The sequence below is a fragment of the Phalaenopsis equestris genome, unplaced genomic scaffold (assembly GCF_001263595.1).
Source record: "Phalaenopsis equestris unplaced genomic scaffold, ASM126359v1 Scaffold000001, whole genome shotgun sequence".
Lineage (NCBI taxonomy): Eukaryota > Viridiplantae > Streptophyta > Magnoliopsida > Asparagales > Orchidaceae > Phalaenopsis > Phalaenopsis equestris.
In genome coordinates, this window is record NW_018164443.1 from 1,134,072 (window position 1) to 1,146,648 (window position 12,577).

The window sequence follows — 12,577 nt, forward strand, 5'->3', positions numbered from 1 at the left end:
TTCTTGACAACTTCAGACTTTGAGTGCAGCAAACTTTGAATTACGACATGTTCAAGCCTGTTCTTAATTAGTGAATTTTTTATCCTAGTTCAAGGTCTCATAACTAATTAACCAAAACAAATGTAGATTTACATAAATTCCATTATTTTATTCTCTTTTGAAAAACAAGATAGTTGGGATAAGAAAAGTTTTCGACAAACCCAATTTTTCTTGGGAAATTTGTGGTGCAAACAAATATTAGTTTGGAATATTGGCTTTATAAGTTACATAATTTTGTTGCACTTTGATTGATTTGTTGGTACTGAGGCTTCAAAATTTTATATTTGTAGTTCATTTCCTTAACTTAGTTGCTTGCAATTTGTTGATGGAATCTAAATATGTTATACTGTTAGAGCAATTCCTCTTATAAATATAAAAACAAACGTTTCAGGGTCGGATAGCTTTAAAGAGCATTAAAAGAAGCGCATGGATGTTGCAAAGTGAAAATTTTCCATATCTGCATAGTTATTGTTTGTGGAGAAGCCTACATTAAAAGATGCAAGACTAAAAAACCTTCAGAAGCCAACTAAGGCGGAAGGTTCAACATTTTAGAACATTATATTTAGGCATAAGCAAAATAGTTCAGGGTCGGAAGGTTCAACGGGGTCTTTGACGTTGCTAATCATTGATGGGAAAGAGAGGGTAATGAATGAACTTTTGAAGCAATCCCTATTGAAAAGTAGAGTTGGAGAAAAGGACATTGCAATAGATTAATTTTTCGCTAATATTATCAAGATAAATGATTCATAGGAGCTAGAACATAGATAAGCTAATATAGATAATGTTTATTTCATGAGGTATGCACTTCTTTGTGGTGATGGAAATGCTCATCGTTTCTCACCAGGAAACAGTTTTTAATCTAAAGCTCAACATTTAGGCCTAAAAGGTAAAAGGGGATGAGTATATTGTGATTGTTAAGCAAAGAAATTTGAGGCTTAAAGGCTTTGGTTGATTTGTAGGAAATACCATAGGTAGATGGAATCCAAACTAAAGCATGCATGTTGCTACTTTAGATATTCAAATTCTTAAATCAAATTTTTCAGTAAAGATTTATACTTAAACAGATGGTTTTTTTTTTTACATATCAAATATTCTATCAATACTTTGTGCAAAAATATTGAAGTATATTGCAATATTAAGAATTGAACATCTTAAGAAATGTTTGTGCATGGGAGAACTTGATAAGAATGAGAATTAGGAAAGGTAGTATACAAAATAAACAAAATCTTATTCATAATTATTGTTTCTTATCACTGAAATGGATTTTTCTAAACATACCACGTAGTAAGATTTAGAATTGTCAAACGTCAAACATGTCGATGGGGTAACAATTAGGAACAAGAATGGTGATATGATACCTATGTGAGTGGGTCCACTTGTGTGGACTCCAGCTTCATAACAGTCCATTCAGAAAGAAAAGCATTGTATTTAATTTTCTATTTTTATAATATTTCTCCCACGTTGGTTTTTTGTTGTGATTGTGACAATTCAATGTAATTTTGTATTACCAAAAAGTAAATGAAAATTGATAATTTGTTTTTTATTATTACCAAAAAGTAAATGAAAATTGATAATAATTCTTTTCTTAAAAAACAATTAACAATAAGATTACTATCAAAAGGGAAAAAAGTGCAAACAACCATGTATAGGAGTTAAACTTTGATGATCAATGAGATAATAATGATTTTATAGAGAATACAAAAACAACAACAATAGCAAGTATTTATCCCACTAAGTGAAGTCGACTACATGAATCCTTTTTCTCCATTATGTCATGTTGAGTGTCATATTTTCACTAAATTCTAATCGATTAAGATCATTTATATACAATATGCTCATGCCTTTTTAGGTCTACCTCTACCTTTCTTAACTAACATAAGTTGAATCAAAAGCATCCACTCTCCAAATGAAATATCATATGGTCAATGTTTAATGTGACCAAACTTTCTAAGTTGACTCTCTCTAATCTTGTCTGCAATTGAAGCTGCATTATCCTTTCACATATAAATTTGTTTTGCATTTTGTCTCTAAGTGTCATGCCACTCTTCCACCCAAGCATTAATTCTCATCTAAGCAAGACTTAACTCTGTTTTATGTAGGGCTGTCAAAACGACTCGTTGTTCGCGAACAACTTGTGTTCGGCTCATTAAGAAACTCATGTTCGACTCGTTCGCTAAGTTAACGGGCCGAACACGAACAAACATTGTTCATTCGTGTTCGACTCGTTGTGGCTCAAAATACTACTAATCAATCATATATATATCTTTGATGAGTAGTCATTTTTAAAAAATTTAGTTGACTACAAGGCTACAAAGATTTATAATCAATTAAAAGTATTATTAAAGAAAATATAATAAAAATTATTAAATTAGATTCAAATGATGTTTTAAATCTTGACTCAATCCTTAACATCTGATGGCTACATTATTAGAATTGTCAAAATGACTCTTTGTTCGAGAACACTGGAGTTGGGCTCGTTTCCTTAAACGAGCTGAGCCTAGACTCGCTCCTGTTCGGCTCGTTTACACCCTTAGTTTTATGCTCATCTTTTAAAGGCCACGAGAACGCTCGTGTTCGGCTTGTTTAAGTAAACGAGCCGAACACGAACACACTTTTTGGGCTCGAAATATAAAAGAGCCGAACACGAAACGAGCTGAGCCTAGACTCGCTCCTGTTCGGCTCGTTTACACCCTTAGTTTTATGCTCATCTTTTAAAGGCCAAAATTCTGCGCTATAAGGCATTGCAGTTCTGACCACCATCTTATAAAATTTTCATATAAGTATGCATTACTACGCTTCAACCAACCCCAACTTGAATTCTGCTATCAACGTCCCCATCTATATCACAATCACTTTGAACAAAAGACACGAAATATCAAAAACGTTCACACCTTTTAATGATTTGATCGGTCACAGTTTTAATGATTTACTAAAATTACATCCCATGTAATCAATTTTAGATGTACTCAAACAAAGGTCTTTAAACTCTAGTGTAGACCTCCATAATTCAAGTTTTTCCTACTAGAGCTGCTACTACTAATTGTCTTTGTCTTATTCACAAGAAGGATATCATCGACGAAGAGCATACACCAAGGTACATCCTCCTATATATGTCCAGTAAGAGCATCCATAACTATAACAAAATGATATGGACTTGAAGCTAATTCTTGATGTAATCCAACTGAAATAGGACAATATTTGGTCAATCCCCTTCTTTCTGAACATAATATACATATTTTTAATGAGTTAAATATAAGTCATATCAATATCTTTCTTTTTTAGAACTCTTCAAAGAACTTCTCTTCAAACCTTATTGTAAACTTTTTCTAAATCAATAAAAATCATATGTGGATCCTCCTTACTCTTTACTTCTTTATCAAACCTCTCAATAAATATATAGCTTCCATAGTAGAGTTGACCGATATAAATCCAAACTGATTATGAGAAATTCTTGTATCACGTCTTAACTAACGTTCAATTACCCTCTCTCATAATTTTAAATTATGATTCATCCACTACAATTTTTCAGTCTTGTACATCCCTTCATTTTTAAAATGGAAACTAAAACACTCTTCTTCCACACCTCGTTCATGTTTCCAGTTTTTTAAATTATATTAAAGTGTTAAGCCAAGAAACTCTCGAATACCCTAGATTTCCACATTTCAATAGGAATATCATCAGGTTCAACTCATTTTTTACCCTTGATTTTCCTTAAAGCTTCATTTTTACTAATGTGCCGATAAAAATAATAAAAATTATTATTATTAACAATATTAAGATCACTAAGATCAATCGTACTTTCAAAAACTTTATTAAAAAGTTTATCCAAATAACTCACCCAAATATGTTGAATATCGTCTTCTAAGAATTTTTTTTTGTTCTAAGAAAAATACTTTGATTTTCATCTTTAATACACTCTACATGAATTAAATCTTTACTTTTCTTTTCTCTTTATTTGGCTAATTTATACATATATTTTTCACTCTGTTTTGTATCTAATTTATCATACAAATCAATAAAAGAAGAATTATTAGTATCACTCACTGTTCTCTTGGACTCCCAACGACTACCTTATATTTATCTCAATTCTCTAAGCTTTTACAATTAAACTAATTTTTATAACACAACTTATTTTTTATCTTTTTCTTGCAATTATTATCTCACCATCAACTTTTTTTATTTATTTATTTTTTCTTTTGAATCTCCAATTATATCTTTTGCCACTTCTTTAATAGTGTTTTTTTACTTTGGTCCACATAGATTTAGCTTCTAAATGAACATCTCAAATGTTGTAATCTTGAAATTTACTCATAAAAATAATCTTATTTGTGTATTTTAAATGTTCTAATTTAACTCTATGATAATGTTTTACTTAAATTTTCACTTAAAATGACCTTAAAATTTTTGTAGTCTAGACGATCTCTTATTCTCATGAGAAAATAATCAATGTGTTTTATTAAATCTGTTCTTGTAAGAAAATAATTAATTTTCTTAATAATATTAAATTAAAATAAACTTGGGGAAGAAAAAACTATAGGTGGTATCATTTGGAAAAAAAATTTGCACATATACATAAGCTTCAACTTGCTACGAGAATCATTCAAAAAAAAAGCCATTTACATGATTCAAGTTCAAATGAAATCTACATTCACACGAAGCAACTTTAATCTCAATAGGTTTATTAATTAATGCATAGCAATTACAAATGATCTAAATATTTTAATGTTAATTTAAGAAAAAAAAAATCAAATGAACTGGCTCAGGAGAAAAATTGAACTCGATCTCAACTTTCAGCCAACAATTCAGCACCCAACACCAAGATATTCATGCCATGGCTGCTCCTCTTCAACACACAAAATCTAGAACTTTGCTAAAGAACTAAAGCTAAACACCTTAATCTCCCTCTAAGAATTGCATTATTAGTGCAGAGGTCGAGGGAGAAGGCCATGACCCACACTGCTTATATTTCTTATTTTGGGATGCTTGGTTAGTAATTCCAGGTGCATTCTTGCTCTTGCCTATGAGTTGTTTGAATTACTTTTGTTAAGCATTGACAGTCTTGTCTATAATGATTGATCTTTCTACACGGTGCATAGTATTAGCATTGGAGCTTATAACTTTCCATTTTTGTGATGAGTAGAATGGCAAAAGACAAAGGCTTTGTCGGTCAATTTTTTTTGAAATTATATATTATAAATTTAATCAAATATAAAGGGTATATAATTTTTTTTTTTATTTTAAAGATAGAGTCTGTTTCAATTTTGAAAAAAATGAGACTGAATGTGTCTCACTCGTCTATTAGTTTATATTGTCGTGCTGATACCACAAATATTACCTCTTCCCGAAAGATAAGTGTATACATCGATGATATACCCGAAGAGATTTGTGACATCTGTTAGGGTTTATATTACCTGGGTTTCTAATTTCCTATAAAGGCAAGCCCATATAGTTAATTACATCTTAAATGACCAGAGTCACTTAAGAAAACTTTCGATTAGGATCAGGAATTTCGTCTTTAAGAAATCAAAGTTGAGTTTTCACATTTACTTATAAAAAAAGTCAAAGGGAAAGACTCAATTTAGAACAGTTACTTTCGAAATTCAAAGAAGTGAAAATTAGGTGATGTCGAAGATACTGAAGAAGTCTCAGAGACATCTCAAAATAACATATGTCGAAGATACTGAAGAAGCCTCAGAGACATCTCAAAATAACATATGGTTTAGTTTTACATCTTTGAAAGAGAAAATATAATGTTTCGAAGACTCAATTTGGAACAGTTACTTTCGAAATCCAAAGAAGTGAAAATTAGGTGACGTCGAAGATACTGAAGAAGTCTCAGAGACATCTCAAAATAACATATGTCGAAGATACTGAAGAAGCCTCAGAGACATCTCAAAATAACATATAGTTTAGTTTTACATCTTTGAAAGAGAAAATATAATGTTTCGAAGACTCAATTTGGAACAGTTACTTCTCAATTTGGAACAGTTACTTTCGAAATCCAAAGAAGTGAAAATTATGTGATGTCGAAGATATTGAAGAAGTTTCAGAGACATCTCAAAATAACATATGGTTTAACTTTACATCTTTGAAAGAGAAAATATAAAATTTCAATCCTGCAATTTATTAAAATTTGGGACTTATATTTTCATGACATATTCAAAATAGCCCAAGAAGATAGAAAAATTTATGTCGTACTGAACGATAACCTAATAAACCTAAAATTAGGTGATGTCGAAGATACTGAAGAAGCCTCAGAGACATCTCAAAATAATATATGGTTTAGCTTTACATCTTTGAAAGAGAAAATATAATGTTTCGAAGACTCAATTTGGAACAGTTACTTAGAGACATCTCAAAATAACATATGGTTTAGCTTTACATCTTTGAAAGAGAAAATATAATGTTTCGATCCTGCAATTTATTAAAATTTGGGACTTATATTTTCATGACATATTCAAAATAGCACAAGAAGACAGAAAGATTTATGTCGTACTGAACGACAACCTCGTAAACCTAAAAAAAGATTAGGACATATATTACCACAATATACGATCGTACAAAAGCTTAAAAGATAGCATGAGGATTTACGTCGTGCTAGAAGAATAACCTCGAAGTTCTAAAAGGTTTAAGTTGCTTAAGACTATGGAAATATTTCGTTGAAGATCATCCTTTGCTCCATTTTGTAGTTTTGACCGTCGTTTGAAGATTGTCTACCGCTCGATCGTGTCATCGCTCGTTCCAAGAAAAGAGGGGAAGAGAGAATTATGCTTAGAACGGTCTATCTTAAATCTTTGTTGTTATTTAGTGTGATCTTGTGCAAAACTTTTTGAATTGGTGTTTGTCATTATTAAAAAAAGAATGAAAGATTTATATTAAGCGACACCAATTAAGATCTCATGGTTCCATCATGTTGGTATCACTGTTAATTTTGGATTTACTTTGTCTAAACAAATCGTTAGACTTATTTAGATCGGAGAATTTTCGTTAGCAACCGTAGGTTACCTCATCCGAGAGATTCTCGTAAATCCAAAAAAAAATGTTTATTATTATAATGTTATTATTAATTTATCCAAGCTTTAAAACAATATTTGTAATTAAAAAAAAAAGTTTGTCATGAAATTTTGAAAAGGTGTTGAAATTAAAAAAGAAGTATGTTCACTATGTGTTATAAGGTCTCAAACCTAGACATATGTTCTACATTTGGTATTCTAGAGTGTTATTAAAATACGCTAGAAGAATAGTAACAAATAACAACAAAATAATATTGCACGTATGACAGAGCATATGTAGTGAAGTGCAGTAAATAACATGAGAATAATATTGCATGTATAAGAAAATATAAACAGTAAAGTGCAGTAAAAATAAAAAGATCAGTGCATACTTGTCGACTCTGACGAAGCTTATACAGAATTGCAACTAGGTAGCACAAGTGTATATAAAAGATTAAACGAATAGTTGCAACTTAAATAAATAAATTAATTAATTAAACATGCATGTTTACATAAAAAGTTAAGTGATGAGCATATGGAAAACCAGAAAGGGGCATAAGAATTTAGATTGGGGACGGGCTCAGCTTTAGACTTCTCATTCATTATAATCCCACAGGAAACCGAGACATCGAAGTTTATATACCAATATTGAATAGCAACTACCAGCAAAACACTCTAATGTTGGGCAACTTCAAATCCCTATTACCTGAATGACAAATGAACATGTAACAAATAAGCTTTTTTTATCATGTGCTACGTATCTATAATGTAGTATTTCTGTAGCAATGTAATTTCTAAATGTTCGACAACTAATGTTATAAAGCTATAGTTCACAAGTCATTCAAAGTTGGGGTTCAAGCTACCAACAACTTAAAGAAGTGAGAATGGCAACTACTAATCAAATATTGGTTATTAAAGAGTTTCAGCTATATAAGCAAGAATAATGTGTTGTACATCATTGCCCTTGACCCAAAACCTTCCAACTTATAGCTCGCTTGATAATTCATATAGAACCACATTATGAATGTCTCTATTTGAACCTGATTTCCACCATTGATATTAAGAAGAGCATATGAGAATGTTATGAAGGTTTGCAAGTCTAGTATTCAATCCTTATGTGTTTCATGTAATCAAAAGTCAATTTCAGGAAACAAAAAGGGCCCTTAAATGCCACGCATCAAAAATCAAAAAGGCAAAGACTCCAAGCATTATACCACTTTGACGCTATAATTATTTTAAATAAGCTTCGCATAGAAATCACAGGAAATAAATATGATTTCCTCTCCTTTTTATGTTATGAAAAGAAATGATGAAAGGTTTCAGATTTTATAGAATAACGCTACCATAACACGCTTGCATGCCACCCAATTCTTTATGCATTTAAATATCTAGTACTTAATTTTACATCTATAATGGCCTTGACCCTTGATAGCATGTCCAAAAAGGTTAACAATATAGCTTTTCATGCTTGGGTAGAGTGGCATATATGTAAACATCAACGTTTTAGTGTTAAATATGCAAGTTCAAAGGAATTGGGTGGCATGTGTGCAAGTATTTCATTCCATGTTTACCATTTGAAGACAAAGCAGATAGTTGAAAAGAAATACAAGGCACATGAAAGGTGAATACACATGTACACACTTGGGAATGCTTAAAATAACAAAGCGTGTATCTGTTTTATGCCTTCTATAAGTGCAAATTCAATAATGAGATTGTTAGAGATGAAAATTTCATTTCAATACTACACAATGTGAAGACCGCTTCATAATCTTTGTTTGAAACGTGAATGGCATAACTCCAATGGATCAATTGTCTGTTCTGAGTGCATAGCTTATCCATTTTGCAAATACTAACTGTCAATCCCAATTCTTATGTATCTACAAATCTAACACCTAAATTTGCATTTGTAACACCCAACTCTCTCAATAGCATCGAAAGACTATCAATATGGCTTCTCGTGAATGAATGAAATGATGCATATATAAAGAAATTGAAGCTCAAGGTGTTAGATATGTAAACACATAAATATTGAGTGAAATTCTCCACTGATTTGGGCTCAAATCCCGGGATAAATCAATTGATCAATTCCATATTTAGCAATTTGATAAGGTTCCATGAATAACACCGTAAGTGCAGTTACAATGAATATGAGGTAATGCAAAATGGAGTGAAGAGATAATTGGAACGGAACTGCACATAAATGGATACCATATTCATCATAATTATTTTTCTCGAACGACGTCCTTGGGTATCATTCATACAAAACATAGATAAAGAAAAGTCATTGAAAAAAATTCCTTATTGGTAATAAACAAATGGCTTTGAACCATCAGCATCAAAGGAAGCCACATGAAAGGTGAATAGAGCATTCTCACACATGTATACACTTGGGAAATAACAAAGCGCATATCCGTTTTATGCCTTCCATAAGCACAAATTCAATAATGAGATTGTTAGAGATGAAAATTTCATTTCAATACTATGCAATGTGAAGACCGCTTCATAATCTTTGTTTGAAACGTGAATGGCATAACTCCAATGGATCAATTGTCTGTTCTGAGTGCATAGCTTATCCATTTTGCAAAAACTAACTGTCAATCCCAATTCTTACGTATCTACAAATCTAACACCTAAATTTGCATTTATAACACCTAATTCCCTCATAGCATATCAAAAGACTATCACTATAGCTTCTCATGCATGAGTGAAATGATGCATATATAAAGAAATTGAAACTCAAGGTGTTAGATATGTAAACACATAAATATTGAGTGAAATTCTCCACTGATTTGGGCTCAAATCCCGGGATAAATCAATTGATCAATTCCATATTTAGCAATTTGATAAGGTTCCATGAATAAAACCGTGAGTGCAGTTACAATGAACATGAGGTAATGCAAAATGGAGTGAAGAGATAATTGGAACGGAACGGAACTGCACATAAATGGATACCATATTCATCATAATTATTTTTCTCGAACGACATTCCTAAACCTTGGGTATCATTCATACAAAACATAGATATAGAAAAGCCATTGAAAAAAATTCCTTATTGGTAATAAACAAATGGCTTTGAACCATCAGCATCAAAGGAAGCCAGAAAATCCCATAGAAATGTACCAAACAACATTAACAAGCTTTCCCCACTATATATTGCAAATTTAGTATGGTCATGGTGCTTTCATCTTTTTAACGGCCTTTAACACATTGGCTATAAAGATCTGTATAAATATTACTTCTCAAAGCAATACTTAACCTTATTCTCGTGGCTCACCAAAAAGTACAATCTAATGCTTCGATAGCCTAATAAAGTGGTCAAAATTTCAGATCTTCATCTACTACACTTTCCATTTATTTTGAAACCTTCAAATCAAGCAGCACAAGCAAGCAAGGAAAATCGAAACACAAGGTCATGTTAATTACCGAAAACAACTCTTGAAACCCATTGTTGATTCAAGAATGAAAGAATAGAAAAGCTCGTAGAATCGCATAAATGATATATCCAGACTACTTAATGCAAATAACAACATCCGTTAGTAGATGCAACATTTTGCTGCTTACTGAGTTAGTTTCATGGAGGATGCTTAAACAAGCATGTGCGAACCTATACAAAGACAATATAAGAGCTGAAATAACAGTATCTTGCTCTCCAACCGTAACTTTAAAACCCATCAGAAGATAAAGCGATTACTTCAGAAATAAAAACAGAGCACAGTGAAGTAGGTTTTTTCTTTGAAGAGAAATTAAAGCGATTACTTCATAATCAAAGCAAATACCCTTTATATTTTAAGAGAAATTTCTCATCCATGGGCAAATAATCAAATAATGGCTTCTCGCCACTTCAGTCAAAATTCAGGAAGAATACTAAAAAAACACAATCTATTCATATAAAGACATAATAAATCTTAAACAGCAATAGAAATAAACAGCAATAGAAATAAATTCAGATCTTACCCATAAAGAAAGACATAATAAATCTTTAAAATTAAACGAATGAAAGTGCTTTAAGCAAGATTGTTGAATCATTTCATTTTTAATCTTCAGCACATTCAAAAGCTATGATCGAACTGTTCGTAGAAAAGAAGCATAAAGCAAGAAAATCGGACCTATGATGATGAATCCGAAGAGAGCAAATAAGATTGAGTAGTAAAACCTTTGACAGCTCAAAAGCTTTGGGGAAAAAGAAAAAAAGAAGGGAGAAGTCCAACTAGAGCTTTAGGCAAGAGGTCTCGGCGAAAAGAAGGAATCAGGTCGGCGAGGTTGCCGGTGAGAGAGGCCGCCGGCGAGAGAAGGGAAGGGCTATGGGTTTCGTTCGGCTGAGAGGGGCCGAATGATGAGAGCCTTTAAGGCAATCAATGGGAGGAGAACCGTTGTGGAGATTAACGGCTAGGGTTCTCCATCGAGAGAATTCGAGAGAGCCCTTCGGGCCTCGTCGAGTACTTGTGAGAAGTGGCATGAGGCTTTCAAAGGAGATTTCTTTTTTTTTTTTAATTAAGTTATTTCTTCTCTTTTTTATTTTAATTTATGTGTCATTTGTTTGTGCATTAAATCATAGTAATACGAGTGTTCTTTCTAGATAAAATTGGCGTTCCAGATGCACTGAAGAGTTCGACTAGCGCACCGCGTGGCAGATGTGATTCGTCGAGCCAATCAGAGACTTCAACAAGAGAAATGTGGATCGGTCCTCGCTTAATCGAAGACCAAAGCAAAGCAGAACATTCTCGACGACAAGTTGGTTATGAGGCTTTTAAAGGAGATTTCTTTTTTTTTTTAATATCAAAATATCAAGTTATTCTTCTCTTTTTCTTCTCTTTTTTATTTTAATTTATGTGTCATTTGTCTGTGCACGAAATCATAGTAATATAGGTTGTTTTTCCTAAATAAAATTGGCGTTCCAGACGCACTAACGTAGTCTGTTTCATCATACAGGATCATCTTGACAAGTTTGTCAACGATCGAGTCAATTTGAGTTTGACCAACGCTGGCAGATGCGATTCGTCGAGCCGATCAGGGTCTTTGACAAGCGAAATGTGGATTGGTCCTCACTTAAGTGACAACCAAAGCAAAACAGAACAGTCTCGGTGACGAGTCAGTCAACTCGTGCCAAAGGGTCCCCCAAATTCGCATTACGAGGTTTTCATTTCATTTTTTTTAAATTTAAATTTGATTTTTGATAGTAAATTATGTATGTATTATGGTCTATATGGATATACTATGTAAATTGTGGTGCATCGAAGATCGAAAGCTCCTAAAGTTCAAAAGATCTTTCTAGTGTATTCTCAATCCTTATAAAAACTCGCCTTAACTTTCACATGTTGGTTTCAATCGACTCAACTAGATATTGAAGGTTTGAAACCACACATATGAGACTTAAGGGAAGTCAATGAGCAATTAGAATTTCTAAGTGAGGTGGGTCTCATTGTCAGTCCTCTAGAAGATTCTGTAGGAGTGGCTAGACCCTAAGTTCTATGAGAAGAATTTTTACCTCACAAAAAATGAGGTCAACAAATGGACCTCCAATAGTGTGGTGTATTAGATAAACACAC

General features: G+C 32.3%; 1 long non-coding RNA gene across 1 annotated transcript; it reads right to left on the reverse strand.

Moving 5' to 3' along the window:
• Positions 1-7,346: 7,346 nt before the first annotated feature.
• On the reverse strand, positions 7,347-11,805 carry LOC110020296. The gene is made up of 2 exons (XR_002293541.1): positions 11,138-11,805; positions 7,347-7,737 (listed from the first exon to the last, which is right to left on the reverse strand). It is a non-coding gene; the product is annotated as an uncharacterized LOC110020296 (long non-coding RNA).
• Between the last annotated feature and the right edge of the window lie 772 nt (positions 11,806-12,577).